This window comes from Rhinoderma darwinii, unplaced genomic scaffold (genome assembly GCF_050947455.1).
Source record: "Rhinoderma darwinii isolate aRhiDar2 unplaced genomic scaffold, aRhiDar2.hap1 Scaffold_674, whole genome shotgun sequence".
NCBI lineage: Eukaryota > Metazoa > Chordata > Amphibia > Anura > Rhinodermatidae > Rhinoderma > Rhinoderma darwinii.
The window spans coordinates 150,001-175,738 of record NW_027464232.1 but is presented as its reverse complement, the minus strand read 5'-3'; the positions used below and the strand labels follow the sequence as shown (position 1 = coordinate 175,738).

At 45.5% G+C, this 25,738-nt stretch overlaps 29 non-coding genes across 29 annotated transcripts in view; 15 read left to right on the top strand and 14 right to left on the bottom strand.

Annotated features, from left to right (window-relative positions):
* Nucleotides 1-353: 353 nt before the first annotated feature.
* On the top strand, nt 354-439 carry TRNAY-GUA (transfer RNA tyrosine (anticodon GUA)). Its single transcript is given in 2 exon segments — nt 354-390; nt 404-439. It is a non-coding gene; the product is annotated as a tRNA-Tyr (tRNA).
* A 567-nt stretch (nt 440-1,006) lies between these two features.
* On the bottom strand, nt 1,007-1,080 carry TRNAN-GUU (transfer RNA asparagine (anticodon GUU)). Its single transcript has one exon. It is a non-coding gene; the product is annotated as a tRNA-Asn (tRNA).
* A 1,035-nt stretch (nt 1,081-2,115) lies between these two features.
* TRNAY-GUA (transfer RNA tyrosine (anticodon GUA)) lies at nt 2,116-2,201 on the top strand. The gene is given in 2 exon segments: nt 2,116-2,152; nt 2,166-2,201. It is a non-coding gene; the product is annotated as a tRNA-Tyr (tRNA).
* Nucleotides 2,202-2,768: 567 nt separating this feature from the next.
* Nucleotides 2,769-2,842, bottom strand: TRNAN-GUU (transfer RNA asparagine (anticodon GUU)). Its single transcript has one exon. It is a non-coding gene; the product is annotated as a tRNA-Asn (tRNA).
* Nucleotides 2,843-3,882: 1,040 nt separating this feature from the next.
* TRNAY-GUA (transfer RNA tyrosine (anticodon GUA)) lies at nt 3,883-3,968 on the top strand. Its single transcript is given in 2 exon segments — nt 3,883-3,919; nt 3,933-3,968. It is a non-coding gene; the product is annotated as a tRNA-Tyr (tRNA).
* Nucleotides 3,969-4,535: 567 nt separating this feature from the next.
* On the bottom strand, nt 4,536-4,609 carry TRNAN-GUU (transfer RNA asparagine (anticodon GUU)). The gene has a single exon. It is a non-coding gene; the product is annotated as a tRNA-Asn (tRNA).
* Nucleotides 4,610-6,300: 1,691 nt separating this feature from the next.
* TRNAN-GUU (transfer RNA asparagine (anticodon GUU)) lies at nt 6,301-6,374 on the bottom strand. Its single transcript has one exon. It is a non-coding gene; the product is annotated as a tRNA-Asn (tRNA).
* A 1,040-nt stretch (nt 6,375-7,414) lies between these two features.
* On the top strand, nt 7,415-7,500 carry TRNAY-GUA (transfer RNA tyrosine (anticodon GUA)). Its single transcript is given in 2 exon segments — nt 7,415-7,451; nt 7,465-7,500. It is a non-coding gene; the product is annotated as a tRNA-Tyr (tRNA).
* A 1,680-nt stretch (nt 7,501-9,180) lies between these two features.
* On the top strand, nt 9,181-9,266 carry TRNAH-GUG (transfer RNA histidin (anticodon GUG)). The gene is given in 2 exon segments: nt 9,181-9,217; nt 9,231-9,266. It is a non-coding gene; the product is annotated as a tRNA-His (tRNA).
* Nucleotides 9,267-9,833: 567 nt separating this feature from the next.
* On the bottom strand, nt 9,834-9,907 carry TRNAN-GUU (transfer RNA asparagine (anticodon GUU)). The gene has a single exon. It is a non-coding gene; the product is annotated as a tRNA-Asn (tRNA).
* Nucleotides 9,908-10,753: 846 nt separating this feature from the next.
* TRNAA-AGC (transfer RNA alanine (anticodon AGC)) lies at nt 10,754-10,826 on the top strand. The gene has a single exon. It is a non-coding gene; the product is annotated as a tRNA-Ala (tRNA).
* Nucleotides 10,827-10,935: 109 nt separating this feature from the next.
* TRNAY-GUA (transfer RNA tyrosine (anticodon GUA)) lies at nt 10,936-11,021 on the top strand. Its single transcript is given in 2 exon segments — nt 10,936-10,972; nt 10,986-11,021. It is a non-coding gene; the product is annotated as a tRNA-Tyr (tRNA).
* Nucleotides 11,022-11,588: 567 nt separating this feature from the next.
* On the bottom strand, nt 11,589-11,662 carry TRNAN-GUU (transfer RNA asparagine (anticodon GUU)). Its single transcript has one exon. It is a non-coding gene; the product is annotated as a tRNA-Asn (tRNA).
* Nucleotides 11,663-12,693: 1,031 nt separating this feature from the next.
* On the top strand, nt 12,694-12,779 carry TRNAY-GUA (transfer RNA tyrosine (anticodon GUA)). The gene is given in 2 exon segments: nt 12,694-12,730; nt 12,744-12,779. It is a non-coding gene; the product is annotated as a tRNA-Tyr (tRNA).
* Nucleotides 12,780-13,346: 567 nt separating this feature from the next.
* Nucleotides 13,347-13,420, bottom strand: TRNAN-GUU (transfer RNA asparagine (anticodon GUU)). The gene has a single exon. It is a non-coding gene; the product is annotated as a tRNA-Asn (tRNA).
* A 1,031-nt stretch (nt 13,421-14,451) lies between these two features.
* TRNAY-GUA (transfer RNA tyrosine (anticodon GUA)) lies at nt 14,452-14,537 on the top strand. The gene is given in 2 exon segments: nt 14,452-14,488; nt 14,502-14,537. It is a non-coding gene; the product is annotated as a tRNA-Tyr (tRNA).
* Nucleotides 14,538-15,104: 567 nt separating this feature from the next.
* Nucleotides 15,105-15,178, bottom strand: TRNAN-GUU (transfer RNA asparagine (anticodon GUU)). Its single transcript has one exon. It is a non-coding gene; the product is annotated as a tRNA-Asn (tRNA).
* Nucleotides 15,179-16,217: 1,039 nt separating this feature from the next.
* On the top strand, nt 16,218-16,303 carry TRNAY-GUA (transfer RNA tyrosine (anticodon GUA)). The gene is given in 2 exon segments: nt 16,218-16,254; nt 16,268-16,303. It is a non-coding gene; the product is annotated as a tRNA-Tyr (tRNA).
* Nucleotides 16,304-16,870: 567 nt separating this feature from the next.
* On the bottom strand, nt 16,871-16,944 carry TRNAN-GUU (transfer RNA asparagine (anticodon GUU)). The gene has a single exon. It is a non-coding gene; the product is annotated as a tRNA-Asn (tRNA).
* A 1,039-nt stretch (nt 16,945-17,983) lies between these two features.
* Nucleotides 17,984-18,069, top strand: TRNAY-GUA (transfer RNA tyrosine (anticodon GUA)). Its single transcript is given in 2 exon segments — nt 17,984-18,020; nt 18,034-18,069. It is a non-coding gene; the product is annotated as a tRNA-Tyr (tRNA).
* A 567-nt stretch (nt 18,070-18,636) lies between these two features.
* Nucleotides 18,637-18,710, bottom strand: TRNAN-GUU (transfer RNA asparagine (anticodon GUU)). Its single transcript has one exon. It is a non-coding gene; the product is annotated as a tRNA-Asn (tRNA).
* A 1,039-nt stretch (nt 18,711-19,749) lies between these two features.
* Nucleotides 19,750-19,835, top strand: TRNAY-GUA (transfer RNA tyrosine (anticodon GUA)). Its single transcript is given in 2 exon segments — nt 19,750-19,786; nt 19,800-19,835. It is a non-coding gene; the product is annotated as a tRNA-Tyr (tRNA).
* A 567-nt stretch (nt 19,836-20,402) lies between these two features.
* TRNAN-GUU (transfer RNA asparagine (anticodon GUU)) lies at nt 20,403-20,476 on the bottom strand. The gene has a single exon. It is a non-coding gene; the product is annotated as a tRNA-Asn (tRNA).
* A 1,033-nt stretch (nt 20,477-21,509) lies between these two features.
* TRNAY-GUA (transfer RNA tyrosine (anticodon GUA)) lies at nt 21,510-21,595 on the top strand. Its single transcript is given in 2 exon segments — nt 21,510-21,546; nt 21,560-21,595. It is a non-coding gene; the product is annotated as a tRNA-Tyr (tRNA).
* A 567-nt stretch (nt 21,596-22,162) lies between these two features.
* TRNAN-GUU (transfer RNA asparagine (anticodon GUU)) lies at nt 22,163-22,236 on the bottom strand. Its single transcript has one exon. It is a non-coding gene; the product is annotated as a tRNA-Asn (tRNA).
* Nucleotides 22,237-23,275: 1,039 nt separating this feature from the next.
* Nucleotides 23,276-23,361, top strand: TRNAY-GUA (transfer RNA tyrosine (anticodon GUA)). Its single transcript is given in 2 exon segments — nt 23,276-23,312; nt 23,326-23,361. It is a non-coding gene; the product is annotated as a tRNA-Tyr (tRNA).
* Nucleotides 23,362-23,928: 567 nt separating this feature from the next.
* On the bottom strand, nt 23,929-24,002 carry TRNAN-GUU (transfer RNA asparagine (anticodon GUU)). The gene has a single exon. It is a non-coding gene; the product is annotated as a tRNA-Asn (tRNA).
* A 1,041-nt stretch (nt 24,003-25,043) lies between these two features.
* On the top strand, nt 25,044-25,129 carry TRNAY-GUA (transfer RNA tyrosine (anticodon GUA)). The gene is given in 2 exon segments: nt 25,044-25,080; nt 25,094-25,129. It is a non-coding gene; the product is annotated as a tRNA-Tyr (tRNA).
* Nucleotides 25,130-25,696: 567 nt separating this feature from the next.
* TRNAN-GUU (transfer RNA asparagine (anticodon GUU)) overlaps nt 25,697-25,738 on the bottom strand; it is a 74-nt gene continuing 32 nt past the window's right edge. The window contains exon 1 of the tRNA in view: nt 25,697-25,738. This exon is cut by the window's right edge and continues 32 nt beyond it. This is a non-coding gene — a tRNA (tRNA-Asn).

Below are 25,738 nucleotides of genomic sequence, written 5' to 3'. Positions count from 1 at the left end.
GTAAGCTCCACGCTCCTTCTGCTTTTACGGGAGAAAGACATCCACACTTAAAAAAAAAAAAAAAAAAAAAGCTTAAAGCTACAGGTTGAAAAGTATGTGATGATCACAATTGTGGTGAATCAGGCACCCCAACATGGAAACCAGCATGGACCCCAACATGGACTGCCAGAAGGGGGATTAGCTCAAATGGTAGAGCGCTCGCTTAGCATGCGAGAGGTAACGGGATCGACGCCCGTATTCTCCAAAGTTTTGGTTTGCCGAGTTTTTCAAAGAGCGGGACAATTCTCCTCTGTTTCCCTACTCATGTAACTCATTTGCAAGCTTAGGAAGCACCCGACAACCAGCTTGGCAAGCCTTCGATAGCTCAGCTGGTAGAGCGGAGGACTGTAGTAGAAAATCAGCAATCCTTAGGTCGCTGGTTCAATTCCGGCTCGAAGGAACTTTTGTTAGTCTCATAGATGATGTTTCAACCTGTCGACAAATGCTCTCCCGGTGCCCTCGTCTTCTATCTATTTTCAGAGGGGTCTCTTGTTTGTGTTGGGTATTTGAAATGGGCATCCGACCGAAACTCTCAGTTGAGAGCCACAGTAGGACTTTCTGTAACTCTGACATGCAACTGAAACAAAAAGAGGGTACAATCATCCCTGGGTGGGCTTGAACCACCAACCTTTTGGTTATCAGACAAAAAAAAGTTTTCACAACCTTCAAGCTTTGCTTGAACCTCCCAGTTTCTCATGTCATGTGTCATCTTCTTTGAAACAGAGTGGCGCATGGAAAGACATTTAGGCCCACAACCAAAGAGGGCCAAAGGCTCTGGACCATTCTTTCTACATTGCAACTATGTCATCCAAATCACTGGGATTTTTTTCTCTTCTCAAAATTTTTCACACTGTACATGTTGAAATGGTCTTACAACCGGTGCCCTCCTCTTCTGGCCGAAACTTTAAGTTGAGAGGCACCATAGGATTTTCTGTAACATGCAACTGAGACAAAAAGAGGACACTGCCGTCCCTGGGTGGGCTTGAACCACCAACCTTCCGGTTAACAGCCGAACGCGCTAACCAATTGCGCCACAGAGACAACCACGCTCCCCCACTTTGATTAAAGTCGTAAAAAAGCCACAACATGGTAAATGGAGTATGTTTCTTAGAGGACCTTCTGATCAACACAATAAAAAGAAGAGAATGATAAAACATAACAACTGCGTGGAACTACAGCCGCCAACAAATGGACAATTGCAACACAGAGATGGCCTCCACATTAGCGTCTTAACAACAGTCAGCGGGTAATAGGCTACCCCTCTCTTTTGGAGGTATGGCAGCAGAGTGGCGCAGCGGAAGCGTGCTGGGCCCATAACCCGGAGGTCGATGGATCGAAACCATCCTCTGCTAAGTGCTCTCTTTTACTCACGCCCCCTGTTACAATTTGGCCATTATCCCCGGTCGGAATCACATGTTTTTCTCGTAAAAATAGAATAGAGACCCCCGATCCCTGACCATCTCATTTTCACGACCTTCAGACTATGCTTTTTATACACGCAACATCCCAGTTTCTCATGCCACATGTTTTCGCCTTTGCAACAAAGTGGCACAGGCAAAGGCTTTTGGGCCCACAACCAAATGGGCCATTGGATCTAGACCATCTTTTCTACGTTGCGACTTTCTTATTTAAATCATTCTGATTTCTTTTCTCTTCCCACAATTCTTCACTCTGTACACTAACGACTCACCTATACTTTTACACCACCCGGCACCCTGTAAGCTCCACGCTCCTTCTGCTTTTACGGGAGAAAGACATCCACACAAAAAAAAAAAAAAAAAAAAAAAAAAAAAGCTTAAAGCTACAGGTTGAAAAGTATGTGATGATCACAATTGTGGTGAATCAGGCACCCCAACATGGAAACCAGCATGGACCCCAACATGGACTGCCAGAAGGGGGATTAGCTCAAATGGTAGAGCGCTCGCTTAGCATGCGAGAGGTAACGGGATCGACGCCCGTATTCTCCAAAGTTTTGGTTTGCCGAGTTTTTCAAAGAGCGGGACAATTCTCCTCTGTTTCCCTACTCATGTAACTCATTTGCAAGCTTAGGAAGCACCCGACAACCAGCTCGGCAAGCCTTCGATAGCTCAGCTGGTAGAGCGGAGGACTGTAGTAGAAAATCAGCAATCCTTAGGTCGCTGGTTCAATTCCGGCTCGAAGGAACTTTTGTTAGTCTCATAGATGATGTTTCAACCTGTCGACAAATGCTCTCCCGGTGCCCTCGTCTTCTATCTATTTTCAGAGGGGTCTCTTGTTTGTGTTGGGTATTTGAAATGGGCATCCGACCGAAACTCTCAGTTGAGAGCCACAGTAGGACTTTCTGTAACTCTGACATGCAACTGAAACAAAAAGAGGGTACAATCATCCCTGGGTGGGCTTGAACCACCAACCTTTTGGTTATCAGACAAAAAAAAGTTTTCACAACCTTCAAGCTTTGCTTGAACCTCCCAGTTTCTCATGTCATGTGTCATCTTCTTTGAAACAGAGTGGCGCATGGAAAGACATTTAGGCCCACAACCAAAGAGGGCCAAAGGCTCTGGACCATTCTTTCTACATTGCAACTATGTCATCCAAATCACTGGGATTTTTTTCTCTTCTCAAAATTTTTCACACTGTACATGTTGAAATGGTCTTACAACCGGTGCCCTCCTCTTCTGGCCGAAACTTTAAGTTGAGAGGCACCATAGGATTTTCTGTAACATGCAACTGAGACAAAAAGAGGACACTGCCGTCCCTGGGTGGGCTTGAACCACCAACCTTCCGGTTAACAGCCGAACGCGCTAACCAATTGCGCCACAGAGACAACCACGCTCCCCCACTTTGATTAAAGTCGTAAAAAAGCCACAACATGGTAAATGGAGTATGTTTCTTAGAGGACCTTCTGATCAACACAATAAAAAGAAGAGAATGATAAAACATAACAACTGCGTGGAACTACAGCCGCCAACAAATGGACAATTGCAACACAGAGATGGCCTCCACATTAGCGTCTTAACAACAGTCAGCGGGTAATAGGCTACCCCTCTCTTTTGGAGGTATGGCAGCAGAGTGGCGCAGCGGAAGCGTGCTGGGCCCATAACCCAGAGGTCGATGGATCGAAACCATCCTCTGCTAAGTGCTCTCTTTTACTCACGCCCCCTGTTACAATTTGGCCATTATCCCCGGTCGGAATCACATGTTTTTCTCGTAAAAATAGAATAGAGACCCCCGATCCCTGACCATCTCATTTTCACGACCTTCAGACTATGCTTTTTATACACGCAACCTCCCAGTTTCTCATGCCACATGTTTTCGCCTTTGCAACAAAGTGGCACAGGCAAAGGCTTTTGGGCCCACAACCAAATGGGCCATTGGATCTAGACCATCTTTTCTACGTTGCGACTTTCTTATTTAAATCATTCTGATTTCTTTTCTCTTCCCACAATTCTTCACTCTGTACACTAACGACTCACCTATACTTTTACACCACCCGGCACCCTGTAAGCTCCACGCTCCTTCTGCTTTTACGGGAGAAAGACATCCACACTTAAATAAAAAAAAAAAAAAAAAAAAAAAAAAAAGCTTAAAGCTACAGGTTGAAAAGTATGTGATGATCACAATTGTGGTGAATCAGGCACCCCAACATGGAAACCAGCATGGACCCCAACATGGACTGCCAGAAGGGGGATTAGCTCAAATGGTAGAGCGCTCGCTTAGCATGCGAGAGGTAACGGGATCGACGCCCGTATTCTCCAAAGTTTTGGTTTGCCGAGTTTTTCAAAGAGCGGGACAATTCTCCTCTGTTTCCCTACTCATGTAACTCATTTGCAAGCTTAGGAAGCACCCGACAACCAGCTCGGCAAGCCTTCGATAGCTCAGCTGGTAGAGCGGAGGACTGTAGTAGAAAATCAGCAATCCTTAGGTCGCTGGTTCAATTCCGGCTCGAAGGAACTTTTGTTAGTCTCATAGATGATGTTTCAACCTGTCGACAAATGCTCTCCCGGTGCCCTCGTCTTCTATCTATTTTCAGAGGGGTCTCTTGTTTGTGTTGGGTATTTGAAATGGGCATCCGACCGAAACTCTCAGTTGAGAGCCACAGTAGGACTTTCTGTAACTCTGACATGCAACTGAAACAAAAAGAGGGTACAATCATCCCTGGGTGGGCTTGAACCACCAACCTTTTGGTTATCAGACAAAAAAAAGTTTTCACAACCTTCAAGCTTTGCTTGAACCTCCCAGTTTCTCATGTCATGTGTCATCTTCTTTGAAACAGAGTGGCGCATGGAAAGACATTTAGGCCCACAACCAAAGAGGGCCAAAGGCTCTGGACCATTCTTTCTACATTGCAACTATGTCATCCAAATCACTGGGATTTTTTTCTCTTCTCAAAATTTTTCACACTGTACATGTTGAAATGGTCTTACAACCGGTGCCCTCCTCTTCTGGCCGAAACTTTAAGTTGAGAGGCACCATAGGATTTTCTGTAACATGCAACTGAGACAAAAAGAGGACACTGCCGTCCCTGGGTGGGCTTGAACCACCAACCTTCCGGTTAACAGCCGAACGCGCTAACCAATTGCGCCACAGAGACAACCACGCTCCCCCACTTTGATTAAAGTCGTAAAAAAGCCACAACATGGTAAATGGAGTATGTTTCTTAGAGGACCTTCTGATCAACACAATAAAAAGAAGAGAATGATAAAACATAACAACTGCGTGGAACTACAGCCGCCAACAAATGGACAATTGCAACACAGAGATGGCCTCCACATTAGCGTCTTAACAACAGTCAGCGGGTAATAGGCTACCCCTCTCTTTTGGAGGTATGGCAGCAGAGTGGCGCAGCGGAAGCGTGCTGGGCCCATAACCCAGAGGTCGATGCATCGAAACCATCCTCTGCTAAGTGCTCTCTTTTACTCACGCCCCCTGTTACAATTTGGCCATTATCCCCGGTCGGAATCACATGTTTTTCTCGTAAAAATAGAATAGAGACCCCCGATCCCTGACCATCTCATTTTCACGACCTTCAGACTATGCTTTTTATACACGCAACCTCCCAGTTTCTCATGCCACATGTTTTCGCCTTTGCAACAAAGTGGCACAGGCAAAGGCTTTTGGGCCCACAACCAAATGGGCCATTGGATCTAGACCATCTTTTCTACGTTGCGACTTTCTTATTTAAATCATTCTGATTTCTTTTCTCTTCCCACAATTCTTCACTCTGTACACTAACGACTCACCTATACTTTTACACCACCCGGCACCCTGTAAGCTCCACGCTCCTTCTGCTTTTACGGGAGAAAGACATCCACACTTAAATAAAAAAAAAAAAAAAAAAAAAAAAAAGCTTAAAGCTACAGGTTGAAAAGTATGTGATGATCACAATTGTGGTGAATCAGGCACCCCAACATGGAAACCAGCATGGACCCCAACATGGACTGCCAGAAGGGGGATTAGCTCAAATGGTAGAGCGCTCGCTTAGCATGCGAGAGGTAACGGGATCGACGCCCGTATTCTCCAAAGTTTTGGTTTGCCGAGTTTTTCAAAGAGCGGGACAATTCTCCTCTGTTTCCCTACTCATGTAACTCATTTGCAAGCTTAGGAAGCACCCGACAACCAGCTCGGCAAGCCTTCCATAGCTCAGCTGGTAGAGCGGAGGACTGTAGTAGAAAATCAGCAATCCTTAGGTCGCTGGTTCAATTCCGGCTCGAAGGAACTTTTGTTAGTCTCATAGATGATGTTTCAACCTGTCGACAAATGCTCTCCCGGTGCCCTCGTCTTCTATCTATTTTCAGAGGGGTCTCTTGTTTGTGTTGGGTATTTGAAATGGGCATCCGACCGAAACTCTCAGTTGAGAGCCACAGTAGGACTTTCTGTAACTCTGACATGCAACTGAAACAAAAAGAGGGTACAATCATCCCTGGGTGGGCTTGAACCACCAACCTTTTGGTTATCAGACAAAAAAAAGTTTTCACAACCTTCAAGCTTTGCTTGAACCTCCCAGTTTCTCATGTCATGTGTCATCTTCTTTGAAACAGAGTGGCGCATGGAAAGACATTTAGGCCCACAACCAAAGAGGGCCAAAGGCTCTGGACCATTCTTTCTACATTGCAACTATGTCATCCAAATCACTGGGATTTTTTTCTCTTCTCAAAATTTTTCACACTGTACATGTTGAAATGGTCTTACAACCGGTGCCCTCCTCTTCTGGCCGAAACTTTAAGTTGAGAGGCACCATAGGATTTTCTGTAACATGCAACTGAGACAAAAAGAGGACACTGCCGTCCCTGGGTGGGCTTGAACCACCAACCTTCCGGTTAACAGCCGAACGCGCTAACCAATTGCGCCACAGAGACAACCACGCTCCCCCACTTTGATTAAAGTCGTAAAAAAGCCACAACATGGTAAATGGAGTATGTTTCTTAGAGGACCTTCTGATCAACACAATAAAAAGAAGAGAATGATAAAACATAACAACTGCGTGGAACTACAGCCGCCAACAAATGGACAATTGCAACACAGAGATGGCCTCCACATTAGCGTCTTAACAACAGTCAGCGGGTAATAGGCTACCCCTCTCTTTTGGAGGTATGGCAGCAGAGTGGTGCAGCGGAAGCGTGCTGGGCCCATAACCCAGAGGTCGATGCATCGAAACCATCCTCTGCTAAGTGCTCTCTTTTACTCACGCCCCCTGTTACAATTTGGCCATTATCCCCGGTCGGAATCACATGTTTTTCTCGTAAAAATAGAATAGAGACCCCCGATCCCTGACCATCTCATTTTCACGACCTTCAGACTATGCTTTTTATACACGCAACCTCCCAGTTTCTCATGCCACATGTTTTCGCCTTTGCAACAAAGTGGCACAGGCAAAGGCTTTTGGGCCCACAACCAAATGGGCCATTGGATCTAGACCATCTTTTCTACGTTGCGACTTTCTTATTTAAATCATTCTGATTTATTTTCTCTTCCCACAATTCTTCACTCTGTACACTAACGACTCACCTATACTTTTACACCACCCGGCACCCTGTAAGCTCCACGCTCCTTCTGCTTTTACGGGAGAAAGACATCCACACTTAAATAAAAAAAAAAAAAAAAAAAAAAAAAAAAGCTTAAAGCTACAGGTTGAAAAGTATGTGATGATCACAATTGTGGTGAATCAGGCACCCCAACATGAAAACCAGCATGGACCCCAACATGGACTGCCAGAAGGGGGATTAGCTCAAATGGTAGAGCGCTCGCTTAGCATGCGAGAGGTAACGGGATCGACGCCCGTATTCTCCAAAGTTTTGGTTTGCCGAGTTTTTCAAAGAGCGGGACAATTCTCCTCTGTTTCCCTACTCATGTAACTCATTTGCAAGCTTAGGAAGCACCCGACAACCAGCTCGGCAAGCCTTCGATAGCTCAGCTGGTAGAGCGGAGGACTGTAGTAGAAAATCAGCAATCCTTAGGTCGCTGGTTCAATTCCGGCTCGAAGGAACTTTTGTTAGTCTCATAGATGATGTTTCAACCTGTCGACAAATGCTCTCCCGGTGCCCTCGTCTTCTATCTATTTTCAGAGGGGTCTCTTGTTTGTGTTGGGTATTTGAAATGGGCATCCGACCGAAACTCTCAGTTGAGAGCCACAGTAGGACTTTCTGTAACTCTGACATGCAACTGAAACAAAAAGAGGGTACAATCATCCCTGGGTGGGCTTGAACCACCAACCTTTTGGTTATCAGACAAAAAAAAGTTTTCACAACCTTCAAGCTTTGCTTGAACCTCCCAGTTTCTCATGTCATGTGTCATCTTCTTTGAAACAGAGTGGCGCATGGAAAGACATTTAGGCCCACAACCAAAGAGGGCCAAAGGCTCTGGACCATTCTTTCTACATTGCAACTATGTCATCCAAATCACTGGGATTTTTTTCTCTTCTCAAAATTTTTCACACTGTACATGTTGAAATGGTCTTACAACCGGTGCCCTCCTCTTCTGGCCGAAACTTTAAGTTGAGAGGCACCATAGGATTTTCTGTAACATGCAACTGAGACAAAAAGAGGACACTGCCGTCCCTGGGTGGGCTTGAACCACCAACCTTCCGGTTAACAGCCGAACGCGCTAACCAATTGCACCACAGAGACAACCACGCTCCCCCACTTTGATTAAAGTCGTAAAAAAGCCACAACATGGTAAATGGAGTATGTTTCTTAGAGGACCTTCTGATCAACACAATAAAAAGAAGAGAATGATAAAACATAACAACTGCGTGGAACTACAGCCGCCAACAAATGGACAATTGCAACACAGAGATGGCCTCCACATTAGCGTCTTAACAACAGTCAGCGGGTAATAGGCTACCCCCTCTCTTTTGGAGGTATGGCAGCAGAGTGGCGCAGCGGAAGCGTGCTGGGCCCATAACCCAGAGGTCGATGCATCGAAACCATCCTCTGCTAAGTGCTCTCTTTTACTCACGCCCCCTGTTACAATTTGGCCATTATCCCCGGTCGGAATCACATGTTTTTCTCGTAAAAATAGAATAGAGACCCCCGATCCCTGACCATCTCATTTTCACGACCTTCAGACTATGCTTTTTATACACGCAACCTCCCAGTTTCTCATGCCACATGTTTTCGCCTTTGCAACAAAGTGGCACAGGCAAAGGCTTTTGGGCCCACAACCAAATGGGCCATTGGATCTAGACCATCTTTTCTACGTTGCGACTTTCTTATTTAAATCATTCTGATTTATTTTCTCTTCCCACAATTCTTCACTCTGTACACTAACGACTCACCTATACTTTTACACCACCCGGCACCCTGTAAGCTCCACGCTCCTTCTGCTTTTACGGGAGAAAGACATCCACACTTAAATAAAAAAAAAAAAAAAAAAAAAAAAAAGCTTAAAGCTACAGGTTGAAAAGTATGTGATGATCACAATTGTGGTGAATCAGGCACCCCAACATGAAAACCAGCATGGACCCCAACATGGACTGCCAGAAGGGGGATTAGCTCAAATGGTAGAGCGCTCGCTTAGCATGCGAGAGGTAACGGGATCGACGCCCGTATTCTCCAAAGTTTTTGTTTGCCGAATTTTTCAAAGAGCGGGACAATTCTCCTCTGTTTCCCTACTCATGTAACTCATTTGCAAGCTTAGGAAGCACCCGACAACCAGCTCGGCAAGCCTTCGATAGCTCAGCTGGTAGAGCGGAGGACTGTGGTAGAAAATCAGCAACCCTTAGGTCGCTGGTTCAATTCCGGCTCGAAGGAACTTTTGTTAGTCTCATAGATGATGTTTCAACCTGTCGACAAATGCTCTCCCGGTGCCCTCGTCTTCTATCTATTTTCAGAGGGGTCTCTTGTTTGTGTTGGGTATTTGAAATGGGCATCCGACCGAAACTCTCAGTTGAGAGCCACAGTAGGACTTTCTGTAACTCTGACATGCAACTGAAACAAAAAGAGGGTACAATCATCCCTGGGTGGGCTTGAACCACCAACCTTTTGGTTATCAGACAAAAAAAAGTTTTCACAACCTTCAAGCTTTGCTTGAACCTCCCAGTTTCTCATGTCATGTGTCATCTTCTTTGAAACAGAGTGGCGCATGGAAAGACATTTAGGCCCACAACCAAAGAGGGCCAAAGGCTCTGGACCATTCTTTCTACATTGCAACTATGTCATCCAAATCACTGGGATTTTTTTCCCTTCTCAAAATTTTTCACACTGTACATGTTGAAATGGTCTTACAACCGGTGCCCTCCTCTTCTGGCCGAAACTTTAAGTTGAGAGGCACCATAGGATTTTCTGTAACATGCAACTGAGACAAAAAGAGGACACTGCCGTCCCTGGGTGGGCTTGAACCACCAACCTTCCGGTTAACAGCCGAACGCGCTAACCAATTGCGCCACAGAGACAACCACGCTCCCCCACTTTGATTAAAGTCGTAAAAAAGCCACAACATGGTAAATGGAGTATGTTTCTTAGAGGACCTTCTGATCAACACAATAAAAAGAAGAGAATGATAAAACATAACAACTGCGTGGAACTACAGCCGCCAACAAATGGACAATTGCAACACAGAGATGGCCTCCACATTAGCGTCTTAACAACAGTCAGCGGGTAATAGGCTACCCCTCTCTTTTGGAGGTATGGCAGCAGAGTGGTGCAGCGGAAGCGTGCTGGGCCCATAACCCAGAGGTCGATGCATCGAAACCATCCTCTGCTAAGTGCTCTCTTTTACTCACGCCCCCTGTTACAATTTGGCCATTATCCCCGGTCGGAATCACATGTTTTTCTCGTAAAAATAGAATAGAGACCCCCGATCCCTGACCATCTCATTTTCACGACCTTCAGACTATGCTTTTTATACACGCAACCTCCCAGTTTCTCATGCCACATGTTTTCGCCTTTGCAACAAAGTGGCACAGGCAAAGGCTTTTGGGCCCACAACCAAATGGGCCATTGGATCTAGACCATCTTTTCTACGTTGCGACTTTCTTATTTAAATCATTCTGATTTCTTTTCTCTTCCCACAATTCTTCACTCTGTACACTAACGACTCACCTATACTTTTACACCACCCGGCACCCTGTAAGCTCCACGCTCCTTCTGCTTTTACGGGAGAAAGACATCCACACTTAAAAAAAAAAAAAAAAAAAAGCTTAAAGCTACAGGTTGAAAAGTATGTGATGATCACAATTGTGGTGAATCAGGCACCCCAACATGGAAACCAGCATGGACCCCAACATGGACTGCCAGAAGGGGGATTAGCTCAAATGGTAGAGCGCTCGCTTAGCATGCGAGAGGTAACGGGATCGATGCCCGTATTCTCCAAAGTTTTGGTTTGCCGAGTTTTTCAAAGAGCGGGACAATTCTCCTCTGTTTCCCTACTCATGTAACTCATTTGCAAGCTTAGGAAGCACCCGACAACCAGCTCGGCAAGCCTTCGATAGCTCAGCTGGTAGAGCGGAGGACTGTAGTAGAAAATCAGCAATCCTTAGGTCGCTGGTTCAATTCCGGCTCGAAGGAACTTTTGTTAGTCTCATAGATGATGTTTCAACCTGTCGACAAATGCTCTCCCGGTGCCCTCGTCTTCTATCTATTTTCAGAGGGGTCTCTTGTTTGTGTTGGGTATTTGAAATGGGCATCCGACCGAAACTCTCAGTTGAGAGCCACAGTAGGACTTTCTGTAACTCTGACATGCAACTGAAACAAAAAGAGGGTACAATCATCCCTGGGTGGGCTTGAACCACCAACCTTTTGGTTATCAGACAAAAAAAAGTTTTCACAACCTTCAAGCTTTGCTTGAACCTCCCAGTTTCTCATGTCATGTGTCATCTTCTTTGAAACAGAGTGGCGCATGGAAAGACATTTAGGCCCACAACCAAAGAGGGCCAAAGGCTCTGGACCATTCTTTCTACATTGCAACTATGTCATCCAAATCACTGGGATTTTTTTCTCTTCTCAAAATTTTTCACACTGTACATGTTGAAATGGTCTTACAACCGGTGCCCTCCTCTTCTGGCCGAAACTTTAAGTTGAGAGGCACCATAGGATTTTCTGTAACATGCAACTGAGACAAAAAGAGGACACTGCCGTCCCTGGGTGGGCTTGAACCACCAACCTTCCGGTTAACAGCCGAACGCGCTAACCAATTGCGCCACAGAGACAACCACGCTCCCCCACTTTGATTAAAGTCGTAAAAAAGCCACAACATGGTAAATGGAGTATGTTTCTTAGAGGACCTTCTGATCAACACAATAAAAAGAAGAGAATGATAAAACATAACAACTGCGTGGAACTACAGCCGCCAACAAATGGACAATTGCAACACAGAGATGGCCTCCACATTAGCGTCTTAACAACAGTCAGCGGGTAATAGGCTACCCCTCTCTTTTGGAGGTATGGCAGCAGAGTGGTGCAGCGGAAGCGTGCTGGGCCCATAACCCAGAGGTCGATGCATCGAAACCATCCTCTGCTAAGTGCTCTCTTTTACTCACGCCCCCTGTTACAATTTGGCCATTATCCCCGGTCGGAATCACATGTTTTTCTCGTAAAAATAGAATAGAGACCCCCGATCCCTGACCATCTCATTTTCACGACCTTCAGACTATGCTTTTTATACACGCAACCTCCCAGTTTCTCATGCCACATGTTTTCGCCTTTGCAACAAAGTGGCACAGGCAAAGGCTTTTGGGCCCACAACCAAATGGGCCATTGGATCTAGACCATCTTTTCTACGTTGCGACTTTCTTATTTAAATCATTCTGATTTCTTTTCTCTTCCCACAATTCTTCACTCTGTACACTAACGACTCACCTATACTTTTACACCACCCGGCACCCTGTAAGCTCCACGCTCCTTCTGCTTTTACGGGAGAAAGACATCCACACTTAAAAAAAAAAAAAAAAAAAAAAAGCTTAAAGCTACAGGTTGAAAAGTATGTGATGATCACAATTGTGGTGAATCAGGCACCCCAACATGGAAACCAGCATGGACCCCAACATGGATTGCCAGAAGGGGGATTAGCTCAAATGGTAGAGCGCTCGCTTAGCATGCGAGAGGTAACGGGATCGACGCCCGTATTCTCCAAAGTTTTGGTTTGCCGAGTTTTTCAAAGAGCGGGACAATTCTCCTCTGTTTCCCTACTCATGTAACTCATTTGCAAGCTTAGGAAGCACCCGACAACCAGCTCGGCAAGCCTTCGATAGCTCAGCTGGTAGAGCGGAGGACTGTAGTAGAAAATCAGCAATCCTTAGGTCGCTGGTTCAATTCCGGCTCGAAGGAACTTTTGTTAGTCTCATAGATGATGTTTCAACCTGTCGACAAATGCTCTCCCGGTGCCCTCGTCTTCTATCTATTTTCAGAGGGGTCTCTTGTTTGTGTTGGGTATTTGAAATGGGCATCCGACCGAAACTCTCAGTTGAGAGCCACAGTAGGACTTTCTGTAACTCTGACATGCAACTGACACAAAAAGAGGGTACAATCATCCCTGGGTGGGCTTGAACCACCAACCTTTTGGTTATCAGACAAAAAAAAGTTTTCACAACCTTCAAGCTTTGCTTGAACCTCCCAGTTTCTCATGTCATGTGTCATCTTCTTTGAAACAGAGTGGCGCATGGAAAGACATTTAGGCCCACAACCAAAGAGGGCCAAAGGCTCTGGACCATTCTTTCTACATTGCAACTATGTCATCCAAATCACTGGGATTTTTTTCTCTTCTCAAAATTTTTCACACTGTACATGTTGAAATGGTCTTACAACCGGTGCCCTCCTCTTCTGGCCGAAACTTTAAGTTGAGAGGCACCATAGGATTTTCTGTAACATGCAACTGAGACAAAAAGAGGACACTGCCGTCCCTGGGTGGGCTTGAACCACCAACCTTCCGGTTAACAGCCGAACGCGCTAACCAATTGCGCCACAGAGACAACCACGCTCCCCCACTTTGATTAAAGTCGTAAAAAAGCCACAACATGGTAAATGGAGTATGTTTCTTAGAGGACCTTCTGATCAACACAATAAAAAGAAGAGAATGATAAAACATAACAACTGCGTGGAACTACAGCCGCCAACAAATGGACAATTGCAACACAGAGATGGCCTCCACATTAGCGTCTTAACAACAGTCAGCGGGTAATAGGCTACCCCTCTCTTTTGGAGGTATGGCAGCAGAGTGGTGCAGCGGAAGCGTGCTGGGCCCATAACCCAGAGGTCGATGCATCGAAACCATCCTCTGCTAAGTGCTCTCTTTTACTCACGCCCCCTGTTACAATTTGGCCATTATCCCCGGTCGGAATCACATGTTTTTCTCGTAAAAATAGAATAGAGACCCCCGATCCCTGACCATCTCATTTTCACGACCTTCAGACTATGCTTTTTATACACGCAACCTCCCAGTTTCTCATGCCACATGTTTTCGCCTTTGCAACAAAGTGGCACAGGCAAAGGCTTTTGGGCCCACAACCAAATGGGCCATTGGATCTAGACCATCTTTTCTACGTTGCGACTTTCTTATTTAAATCATTCTGATTTCTTTTCTCTTCCCACAATTCTTCACTCTGTACACTAACGACTCACCTATACTTTTACACCACCCGGCACCCTGTAAGCTCCACGCTCCTTCTGCTTTTACGGGAGAAAGACATCCACACTTAAAAAAAAAAAAAAAAAAAAAAAGCTTAAAGCTACAGGTTGAAAAGTATGTGATGATCACAATTGTGGTGAATCAGGCACCCCAACATGGAAACCAGCATGGACCCCAACATGGACTGCCAGAAGGGGGATTAGCTCAAATGGTAGAGCGCTCGCTTAGCATGCGAGAGGTAACGGGATCGACGCCCGTATTCTCCAAAGTTTTGGTTTGCCGAGTTTTTCAAAGAGCGGGACAATTCTCCTCTGTTTCCCTACTCATGTAACTCATTTGCAAGCTTAGGAAGCACCCGACAACCAGCTCGGCAAGCCTTCGATAGCTCAGCTGGTAGAGCGGAGGACTGTAGTAGAAAATCAGCAATCCTTAGGTCGCTGGTTCAATTCCGGCTCGAAGGAACTTTTGTTAGTCTCATAGATGATGTTTCAACCTGTCGACAAATGCTCTCCCGGTGCCCTCGTCTTCTATCTATTTTCAGAGGGGTCTCTTGTTTGTGTTGGGTATTTGAAATGGGCATCCGACCGAAACTCTCAGTTGAGAGCCACAGTAGGACTTTCTGTAACTCTGACATGCAACTGAAACAAAAAGAGGGTACAATCATCCCTGGGTGGGCTTGAACCACCAACCTTTTGGTTATCAGACAAAAAAAAGTTTTCACAACCTTCAAGCTTTGCTTGAACCTCCCAGTTTCTCATGTCATGTGTCATCTTCTTTGAAACAGAGTGGCGCATGGAAAGACATTTAGGCCCACAACCAAAGAGGGCCAAAGGCTCTGGACCATTCTTTCTACATTGCAACCATGTCATCCAAATCACTGGGATTTTTTTCTCTTCTCAAAATTTTTCACACTGTACATGTTGAAATGGTCTTACAACCGGTGCCCTCCTCTTCTGGCCGAAACTTTAAGTTGAGAGGCACCATAGGATTTTCTGTAACATGCAACTGAGACAAAAAGAGGACACTGCCGTCCCTGGGTGGGCTTGAACCACCAACCTTCCGGTTAACAGCCGAACGCGCTAACCAATTGCGCCACAGAGACAACCACGCTCCCCCACTTTGATTAAAGTCGTAAAAAAGCCACAACATGGTAAATGGAGTATGTTTCTTAGAGGACCTTCTGATCAACACAATAAAAAGAAGAGAATGATAAAACATAACAACTGCGTGGAACTACAGCCGCCAACAAATGGACAATTGCAACACAGAGATGGCCTCCACATTAGCGTCTTAACAACAGTCAGCGGGTAATAGGCTACCCCTCTCTTTTGGAGGTATGGCAGCAGAGTGGTGCAGCGGAAGCGTGCTGGGCCCATAACCCAGAGGTCGATGCATCGAAACCATCCTCTGCTAAGTGCTCTCTTTTACTCACGCCCCCTGTTACAATTTGGCCATTATCCCCGGTCGGAATCACATGTTTTTCTCGTAAAAATAGAATAGAGACCCCCGATCCCTGACCATCTCATTTTCACGACCTTCAGACTATGCTTTTTATACACGCAACCTCCCAGTTTCTCATGCCACATGTTTTCGCCTTTGCAACAAAGTGGCACAGGCAAAGGCTTTTGGGCCCACAACCAAATGGGCCATTGGATCTAGACCATCTTTTCTACGTTGCGACTTTCTTATTTAAATCATTCTGATTTCTTTTCTCTTCCCACAATTCTTCACTCTGTACACTAACGACTCACCTATACTTTTACACCACCCGGCACCCTGTAAGCTCCACGCTCCTTCTGCTTTTACGGGAGAAAGACATCCACACTTAAATAAAAAAAAAAAAAAAAAAAAAAAAAAAGCTTAAAGCTACAGGTTGAAAAGTATGTGATGATCACAATTGTGGTGAATCAGGCACCCCAACATGAAAACCAGCATGGACCCCAACATGGACTGCCAGAAGGGGGATTAGCTCAAATGGTAGAGCGCTCGCTTAGCATGCGAGAGGTAACGGGATCGACGCCCGTATTCTCCAAAGTTTTGGTTTGCCGAGTTTTTCAAAGAGCGGGACAATTCTCCTCTGTTTCCCTACTCATGTAACTCATTTGCAAGCTTAGGAAGCACCCGACAACCAGCTCGGCAAGCCTTCGATAGCTCAGCTGGTAGAGCGGAGGACTGTAGTAGAAAATCAGCAATCCTTAGGTCGCTGGTTCAATTCCGGCTCGAAGGAACTTTTGTTAGTCTCATAGATGATGTTTCAACCTGTCGACAAATGCTCTCCCGGTGCCCTCGTCTTCTATCTATTTTCAGAGGGGTCTCTTGTTTGTGTTGGGTATTTGAAATGGGCATCCGACCGAAACTCTCAGTTGAGAGCCACAGTAGGACTTTCTGTAACTCTGACATGCAACTGAAACAAAAAGAGGGTACAATCATCCCTGGGTGGGCTTGAACCACCAACCTTTTGGTTATCAGACAAAAAAAAGTTTTCACAACCTTCAAGCTTTGCTTGAACCTCCCAGTTTCTCATGTCATGTGTCATCTTCTTTGAAACAGAGTGGCGCATGGAAAGACATTTAGGCCCACAACCAAAGAGGGCCAAAGGCTCTGGACCATTCTTTCTACATTGCAACTATGTCATCCAAATCACTGGGATTTTTTTCTCTTCTCAAAATTTTTCACACTGTACATGTTGAAATGGTCTTACAACCGGTGCCCTCCTCTTCTGGCCGAAACTTTAAGTTGAGAGGCACCATAGGATTTTCTGTAACATGCAACTGAGACAAAAAGAGGACACTGCCGTCCCTGGGTGGGCTTGAACCACCAACCTTCCGGTTAACAGCCGAACGCGCTAACCAATTGCGCCACAGAGACAACCACGCTCCCCCACTTTGATTAAAGTCGTAAAAAAGCCACAACATGGTAAATGGAGTATGTTTCTTAGAGGACCTTCTGATCAACACAATAAAAAGAAGAGAATGATAAAACATAACAACTGCGTGGAACTACAGCCGCCAACAAATGGACAATTGCAACACAGAGATGGCCTCCACATTAGCGTCTTAACAACAGTCAGCGGGTAATAGGCTACCCCTCTCTTTTGGAGGTATGGCAGCAGAGTGGCGCAGCGGAAGCGTGCTGGGCCCATAACCCAGAGGTCGATGCATCGAAACCATCCTCTGCTAAGTGCTCTCTTTTACTCACGCCCCCTGTTACAATTTGGCCATTATCCCCGGTCGGAATCACATGTTTTTCTCGTAAAAATAGAATAGAGACCCCCGATCCCTGACCATCTCATTTTCACGACCTTCAGACTATGCTTTTTATACACGCAACCTCCCAGTTTCTCATGCCACATGTTTTCGCCTTTGCAACAAAGTGGCACAGGCAAAGGCTTTTGGGCCCACAACCAAATGGGCCATTGGATCTAGACCATCTTTTCTACGTTGCGACTTTCTTATTTAAATCATTCTGATTTCTTTTCTCTTCCCACAATTCTTCACTCTGTACACTAACGACTCACCTATACTTTTACACCACCCGGCACCCTGTAAGCTCCACGCTCCTTCTGCTTTTACGGGAGAAAGACATCCACACTTAAATAAAAAAAAAAAAAAAAAAAAAAAAAAAGCTTAAAGCTACAGGTTGAAAAGTATGTGATGATCACAATTGTGGTGAATCAGGCACCCCAACATGGAAACCAGCATGGACCCCAACATGGACTGCCAGAAGGGGGATTAGCTCAAATGGTAGAGCGCTCGCTTAGCATGCGAGAGGTAACGGGATCGACGCCCGTATTCTCCAAAGTTTTGGTTTGCCGAGTTTTTCAAAGAGCGGGACAATTCTCCTCTGTTTCCCTACTCATGTAACTCATTTGCAAGCTTAGGAAGCACCCGACAATCAGCTCGGCAAGCCTTCGATAGCTCAGCTGGTAGAGCGGAGGACTGTAGTAGAAAATCAGCAATCCTTAGGTCGCTGGTTCAATTCCGGCTCGAAGGAACTTTTGTTAGTCTCATAGATGATGTTTCAACCTGTCGACAAATGCTCTCCCGGTGCCCTCGTCTTCTATCTATTTTCAGAGGGGTCTCTTGTTTGTGTTGGGTATTTGAAATGGGCATCCGACCGAAACTCTCAGTTGAGAGCCACAGTAGGACTTTCTGTAACTCTGACATGCAACTGAAACAAAAAGAGGGTACAATCATCCCTGGGTGGGCTTGAACCACCAACCTTTTGGTTATCAGACAAAAAAAAGTTTTCACAACCTTCAAGCTTTGCTTGAACCTCCCAGTTTCTCATGTCATGTGTCATCTTCTTTGAAACAGAGTGGCGCATGGAAAGACATTTAGGCCCACAACCAAAGAGGGCCAAAGGCTCTGGACCATTCTTTCTACATTGCAACTATGTCATCCAAATCACTGGGATTTTTTTCTCTTCTCAAAATTTTTCACACTGTACATGTTGAAATAGTCTTACAACCGGTGCCCTCCTCTTCTGGCCGAAACTTTAAGTTGAGAGGCACCATAGGATTTTCTGTAACATGCAACTGAGACAAAAAGAGGACACTGCCGTCCCTGGGTGGGCTTGAACCACCAACCTTCCGGTTAACAGCCGAACGCGCTAACCAATTGCGCCACAGAGACAACCACGCTCCGCCACTTTGATTAAAGTCGTAAAAAAGCCACAACATGGTAAATGGAGTATGTTTCTTAGAGGACCTTCTGATCAACACAATAAAAAGAAGAGAATGATAAAACATAACAACTGCGTGGAACTACAGCCGCCAACAAATGGACAATTGCAACACAGAGATGGCCTCCACATTAGCGTCTTAACAACAGTCAGCGGGTAATAGGCTACCCCTCTCTTTTAGAGGTATGGCAGCAGAGTGGCGCAGCGGAAGCGTGCTGGGCCCATAACCCAGAGGTCGATGCATCGAAACCATCCTCTGCTAAGTGCTCTCTTTTACTCACGCCCCCTGTTACAATTTGGCCATTATCCCCGGTCGGAATCACATGTTTTTCTCGTAAAAATAGAATAGAGACCCCCGATCCCTGACCATCTCATTTTCACGACCTTCAGACTATGCTTTTTATACACGCAACCTCCCAGTTTCTCATGCCACATGTTTTCGCCTTTGCAACAAAGTGGCACAGGCAAAGGCTTTTGGGCCCACAACCAAATGGGCCATTGGATCTAGACCATCTTTTCTACGTTGCGACTTTCTTATTTAAATCATTCTGATTTCTTTTCTCTTCCCACAATTCTTCACTCTGTACACTAACGACTCACCTATACTTTTACACCACCCGGCACCCTGTAAGCTCCACGCTCCTTCTGCTTTTACGGGAGAAAGACATCCACACTTAAATAAAAAAAAAAAAAAAAAAAAAAAAAAAGCTTAAAGCTACAGGTTGAAAAGTATGTGATGATCACAATTGTGGTGAATCAGGCACCCCAACATGGAAACCAGCATGGACCCCAACATGGACTGCCAGAAGGGGGATTAGCTCAAATGGTAGAGCGCTCGCTTAGCATGCGAGAGGTAACGGGATCGACGCCCGTATCCTCCAAAGTTTTGGTTTGCCGAGTTTTTCAAATAGCGGGACAATTCTCCTCTGTTTCCCTACTCATGTAACTCATTTGCAAGCTTAGGAAGCACCCGACAACCAGCTCGGCAAGCCTTCGATAGCTCAGCTGGTAGAGCGGAGGACTGTAGTAGAAAATCAGCAATCCTTAGGTCGCTGGTTCAATTCCGGCTCGAAGGAACTTTTGTTAGTCTCATAGATGATGTTTCAACCTGTCGACAAATGCTCTCCCGGTGCCCTCGTCTTCTATCTATTTTCAGAGGGGTCTCTTGTTTGTGTTGGGTATTTGAAATGGGCATCCGACCGAAACTCTCAGTTGAGAGCCACAGTAGGACTTTCTGTAACTCTGACATGCAACTGAAACAAAAAGAGGGTACAATCATCCCTGGGTGGGCTTGAACCACCAACCTTTTGGTTATCAGACAAAAAAAAGTTTTCACAACCTTCAAGCTTTGCTTGAACCTCCCAGTTTCTCATGTCATGTGTCATCTTCTTTGAAACAGAGTGGCGCATGGAAAGACATTTAGGCCCACAACCAAAGAGGGCCAAAGGCTCTGGGCCATTCTTTCTACATTGCAACTATGTCATCCAAATCACTGGGATTTTTTTCTCTTCTCAAAATTTTTCACACTGTACATGTTGAAATGGTCTTACAACCGGTGCCCTCCTCTTCTGGCCGAAACTTTAAGTTGAGAGGCACCATAGGATTTTCTGTAACATGCAACTGAGACAAAAAGAGGACACTGCCGTCCCTGGGTGGGCTTGAACCACCAACCTTCCGGTTAACAGCCGAACGCGCTAACCAATTGCGCCACAGAGACAACCACGCTCCCCCACTTTGATTAAAGTCGTAAAAAAGCCACAACATGGTAAATGGAGTATGTTTCTTAGAGGACCTTCTGATCAACACAATAAAAAGAAGAGAATGATAAAACATAACAACTGCGTGGAACTACAGCCGCCAACAAATGGACAATTGCAACACAGAGATGGCCTCCACATTAGCGTCTTAACAACAGTCAGCGGGTAATAGGCTACCCCTCTCTTTTGGAGGTATGGCAGCAGAGTGGTGCAGCGGAAGCGTGCTGGGCCCATAACCCAGAGGTCGATGCATCGAAACCATCCTCTGCTAAGTGCTCTCTTTTACTCACGCCCCCTGTTACAATTTGGCCATTATCCCCGGTCGGAATCACATGTTTTTCTCGTAAAAATAGAATAGAGACCCCCGATCCCTGACCATCTCATTTTCACGACCTTCAGACTATGCTTTTTATACACGCAACCTCCCAGTTTCTCATGCCACATGTTTTCGCCTTTGCAACAAAGTGGCACAGGCAAAGGCTTTTGGGCCCACAACCAAATGGGCCATTGGATCTAGACCATCTTTTCTACGTTGCGACTTTCTTATTTAAATCATTCTGATTTCTTTTCTCTTCCCACAATTCTTCACTCTGTACACTAACGACTCACCTATACTTTTACACCACCCGGCACCCTGTAAGCTCCACGCTCCTTCTGCTTTTACGGGAGAAAGACATCCACACTTAAAAAAAAAAAAAAAAAAAAAAAAAGCTTAAAGCTACAGGTTGAAAAGTATGTGATGATCACAATTGTGGTGAATCAGGCACCCCAACATGGAAACCAGCATGGACCCCAACATGGACTGCCAGAAGGGGGATTAGCTCAAATGGTAGAGCGCTCGCTTAGCATGCGAGAGGTAACGGGATCGACGCCCGTATCCTCCAAAGTTTTGGTTTGCCGAGTTTTTCAAAGAGCGGGACAATTCTCCTCTGTTTCCCTACTCATGTAACTCATTTGCAAGCTTAGGAAGCACCCGACAACCAGCTCGGCAAGCCTTCGATAGCTCAGCTGGTAGAGCGGAGGACTGTAGTAGAAAATCAGCAATCCTTAGGTCGCTGGTTCAATTCCGGCTCGAAGGAACTTTTGTTAGTCTCATAGATGATGTTTCAACCTGTCGACAAATGCTCTCCCGGTGCCCTCGTCTTCTATCTATTTTCAGAGGGGTCTCTTGTTTGTGTTGGGTATTTGAAATGGGCATCCGACCGAAACTCTCAGTTGAGAGCCACAGTAGGACTTTCTGTAACTCTGACATGCAACTGAAACAAAAAGAGGGTACAATCATCCCTGGGTGGGCTTGAACCACCAACCTTTTGGTTATCAGACAAAAAAAAGTTTTCACAACCTTCAAGCTTTGCTTGAACCTCCCAGTTTCTCATGTCATGTGTCATCTTCTTTGAAACAGAGTGGCGCATGGAAAGACATTTAGGCCCACAACCAAAGAGGGCCAAAGGCTCTGGACCATTCTTTCTACATTGCAACTATGTCATCCAAATCACTGGGATTTTTTTCTCTTCTCAAAATTTTTCACACTGTACATGTTGAAATAGTCTTACAACCGGTGCCCTCCTCTTCTGGCCGAAACTTTAAGTTGAGAGGCACCATAGGATTTTCTGTAACATGCAACTGAGACAAAAAGAGGACACTGCCGTCCCTGGGTGGGCTTGAACCACCAACCTTCCGGTTAACAGCCGAACGCGCTAACCAATTGCGCCACAGAGACAACCACGCTCTGCCACTTTGATTAAAGTCGTAAAAAAGCCACAACATGGTAAATGGAGTATGTTTCTTAGAGGACCTTCTGATCAACACAATAAAAAGAAGAGAATGATAAAACATAACAACTGCGTGGAACTACAGCCGCCAACAAATGGACAATTGCAACACAGAGATGGCCTCCACATTAGCGTCTTAACAACAGTCAGCGGGTAATAGGCTACCCCTCTCTTTTGGAGGTATGGCAGCAGAGTGGCGCAGCGGAAGCGTGCTGGGCCCATAACCCAGTGGTCGATGCATCGAAACCATCCTCTGCTAAGTGCTCTCTTTTACTCACGCCCCCTGTTACAATTTGGCCATTATCCCCGGTCGGAATCACATGTTTTTCTCGTAAAAATAGAATAGAGACCCCCGATCCCTGACCATCTCATTTTCACGACCTTCAGACTATGCTTTTTATACACGCAACCTCCCAGTTTCTCATGCCACATGTTTTCGCCTTTGCAACAAAGTGGCACAGGCAAAGGCTTTTGGGCCCACAACCAAATGGGCCATTGGATCTAGACCATCTTTTCTACGTTGCGACTTTCTTATTTAAATCATTCTGATTTCTTTTCTCTTCCCACAATTCTTCACTCTGTACACTAACGACTCACCTATACTTTTACACCACCCGGCACCCTGTAAGCTCCACGCTCCTTCTGCTTTTACGGGAGAAAGACATCCACACTTAAATAAAAAAAAAAAAAAAAAAAAAAAAAAAGCTTAAAGCTACAGGTTGAAAAGTATGTGATGATCACAATTGTGGTGAATCAGGCACCCCAACATGGAAACCAGCATGGACCCCAACATGGACTGCCAGAAGGGGGATTAGCTCAAATGGTAGAGCGCTCGCTTAGCATGCGAGAGGTAACGGGATCGACGCCCGTATTCTCCAAAGTTTTGGTTTGCCGAGTTTTTCAAAGAGCGGGACAATTCTCCTCTGTTTCCCTACTCATGTAACTCATTTGCAAGCTTAGGAAGCACCCGACAACCAGCTCAGCAAGCCTTCGATAGCTCAGCTGGTAGAGCGGAGGACTGTAGTAGAAAATCAGCAATCCTTAGGTCGCTGGTTCAATTCCGGCTCGAAGGAACTTTTGTTAGTCTCATAGATGATGTTTCAACCTGTCGACAAATGCTCTCCCGGTGCCCTCGTCTTCTATCTATTTTCAGAGGGGTCTCTTGTTTGTGTTGGGTATTTGAAATGGGCATCCGACCGAAACTCTCAGTTGAGAGCCACAGTAGGACTTTCTGTAACTCTGACATGCAACTGAAACAAAAAGAGGGTACAATCATCCCTGGGTGGGCTTGAACCACCAACCTTTTGGTTATCAGACAAAAAAAAGTTTTCACAACCTTCAAGCTTTGCTTGAACCTCCCAGTTTCTCATGTCATGTGTCATCTTCTTTGAAACAGAGTGGCGCATGGAAAGACATTTAGGCCCACAACCAAAGAGGGCCAAAGGCTCTGGACCATTCTTTCTACATTGCAACTATGTCATCCAAATCACTGGGATTTTTTTCTCTTCTCAAAATTTTTCACACTGTACATGTTGAAATAGTCTTACAACCGGTGCCCTCCTCTTCTGGCCGAAACTTTAAGTTGAGAGGCACCATAGGATTTTCTGTAACATGCAACTGAGACAAAAAGAGGACACTGCCGTCCCTGGGTGGGCTTGAACCACCAACCTTCCGGTTAACAGCCGAACGCGCTAACCAATTGCGCCACAGAGACAACCACGCTCTGCCACTTTGATTAAAGTCGTAAAAAAGCCACAACATGGTAAATGGAGTATGTTTCTTAGAGGACCTTCTGATCAACACAATAAAAAGAAGAGAATGATAAAACATAACAACTGCGTGGAACTACAGCCGCCAACAAATGGACAATTGCAACACAGAGATGGCCTCCACATTAGCGTCTTAACAACAGTCAGCGGGTAATAGGCTACCCCTCTCTTTTGGAGGTATGGCAGCAGAGTGGCGCAGCGGAAGCGTGCTGGGCCCATAACCCAGAGGTCGATGCATCGAAACCATCCTCTGCTAAGTGCTCTCTTTTACTCACGCCCCCTGTTACAATTTGGCCATTATCCCCGGTCGGAATCACATGTTTTTCTCGTAAAAATAGAATAGAGACCCCCGATCCCTGACCATCTCATTTTCACGACCTTCAGACTATGCTTTTTATACACGCAACCTCCCAGTTTCTCATGCCACATGTTTTCGCCTTTGCAACAAAGTGGCACAGGCAAAGGCTTTTGGGCCCACAACCAAATGGGCCATTGGATCTAGACCATCTTTTCTACGTTGCGACTTTCTTATTTAAATCATTCTGATTTCTTTTCTCTTCCCACAATTCTTCACTCTGTACACTAACGACTCACCTATACTTTTACACCACCCGGCACCCTGTAAGCTCCACGCTCCTTCTGCTTTTACGGGAGAAAGACATCCACACTTAAATAAAAAAAAAAAAAAAAAGCTTAAAGCTACAGGTTGAAAAGTATGTGATGATCACAATTGTGGTGAATCAGGCACCCCAACATGGAAACCAGCATGGACCCCAACATGGACCCCAACATGGACTGCCAGAAGGGGGATTAGCTCAAATGGTAGAGCGCTCGCTTAGCATGCGAGAGGTAACGGGATCGACGCCCGTATTCTCCAAAGTTTTGGTTTGCCAAGTTTTTCAAAGAGCGGGACAATTCTCCTCTGTTTCCCTACTCATGTAACTCATTTGCAAGCTTAGGAAGCACCCGACAACCAGCTCAGCAAGCCTTCGATAGCTCAGCTGGTAGAGCGGAGGACTGTAGTAGAAAATCAGCAATCCTTAGGTCGCTGGTTCAATTCCGGCTCGAAGGAACTTTTGTTAGTCTCATAGATGATGTTTCAACCTGTCGACAAATGCTCTCCCGGTGCCCTCGTCTTCTATCTATTTTCAGAGGGGTCTCTTGTTTGTGTTGGGTATTTGAAATGGGCATCCGACCGAAACTCTCAGTTGAGAGCCACAGTAGGACTTTCTGTAACTCTGACATGCAACTGAAACAAAAAGAGGGTACAATCATCCCTGGGTGGGCTTGAACCACCAACCTTTTGGTTATCAGACAAAAAAAAGTTTTCACAACCTTCAAGCTTTGCTTGAACCTCCCAGTTTCTCATGTCATGTGTCATCTTCTTTGAAACAGAGTGGCGCATGGAAAGACATTTAGGCCCACAACCAAAGAGGGCCAAAGGCTCTGGACCATTCTTTCTACATTGCAACTATGTCATCCAAATCACTGGGATTTTTTTCTCTTCTCAAAATTTTTCACACTGTACATGTTGAAATGGTCTTACAACCGGTGCCCTCCTCTTCTGGCCGAAACTTTAAGTTGAGAGGCACCATAGGATTTTCTGTAACATGCAACTGAGACAAAAAGAGGACACTGCCGTCCCTGGGTGGGCTTGAACCACCAACCTTCCGGTTAACAG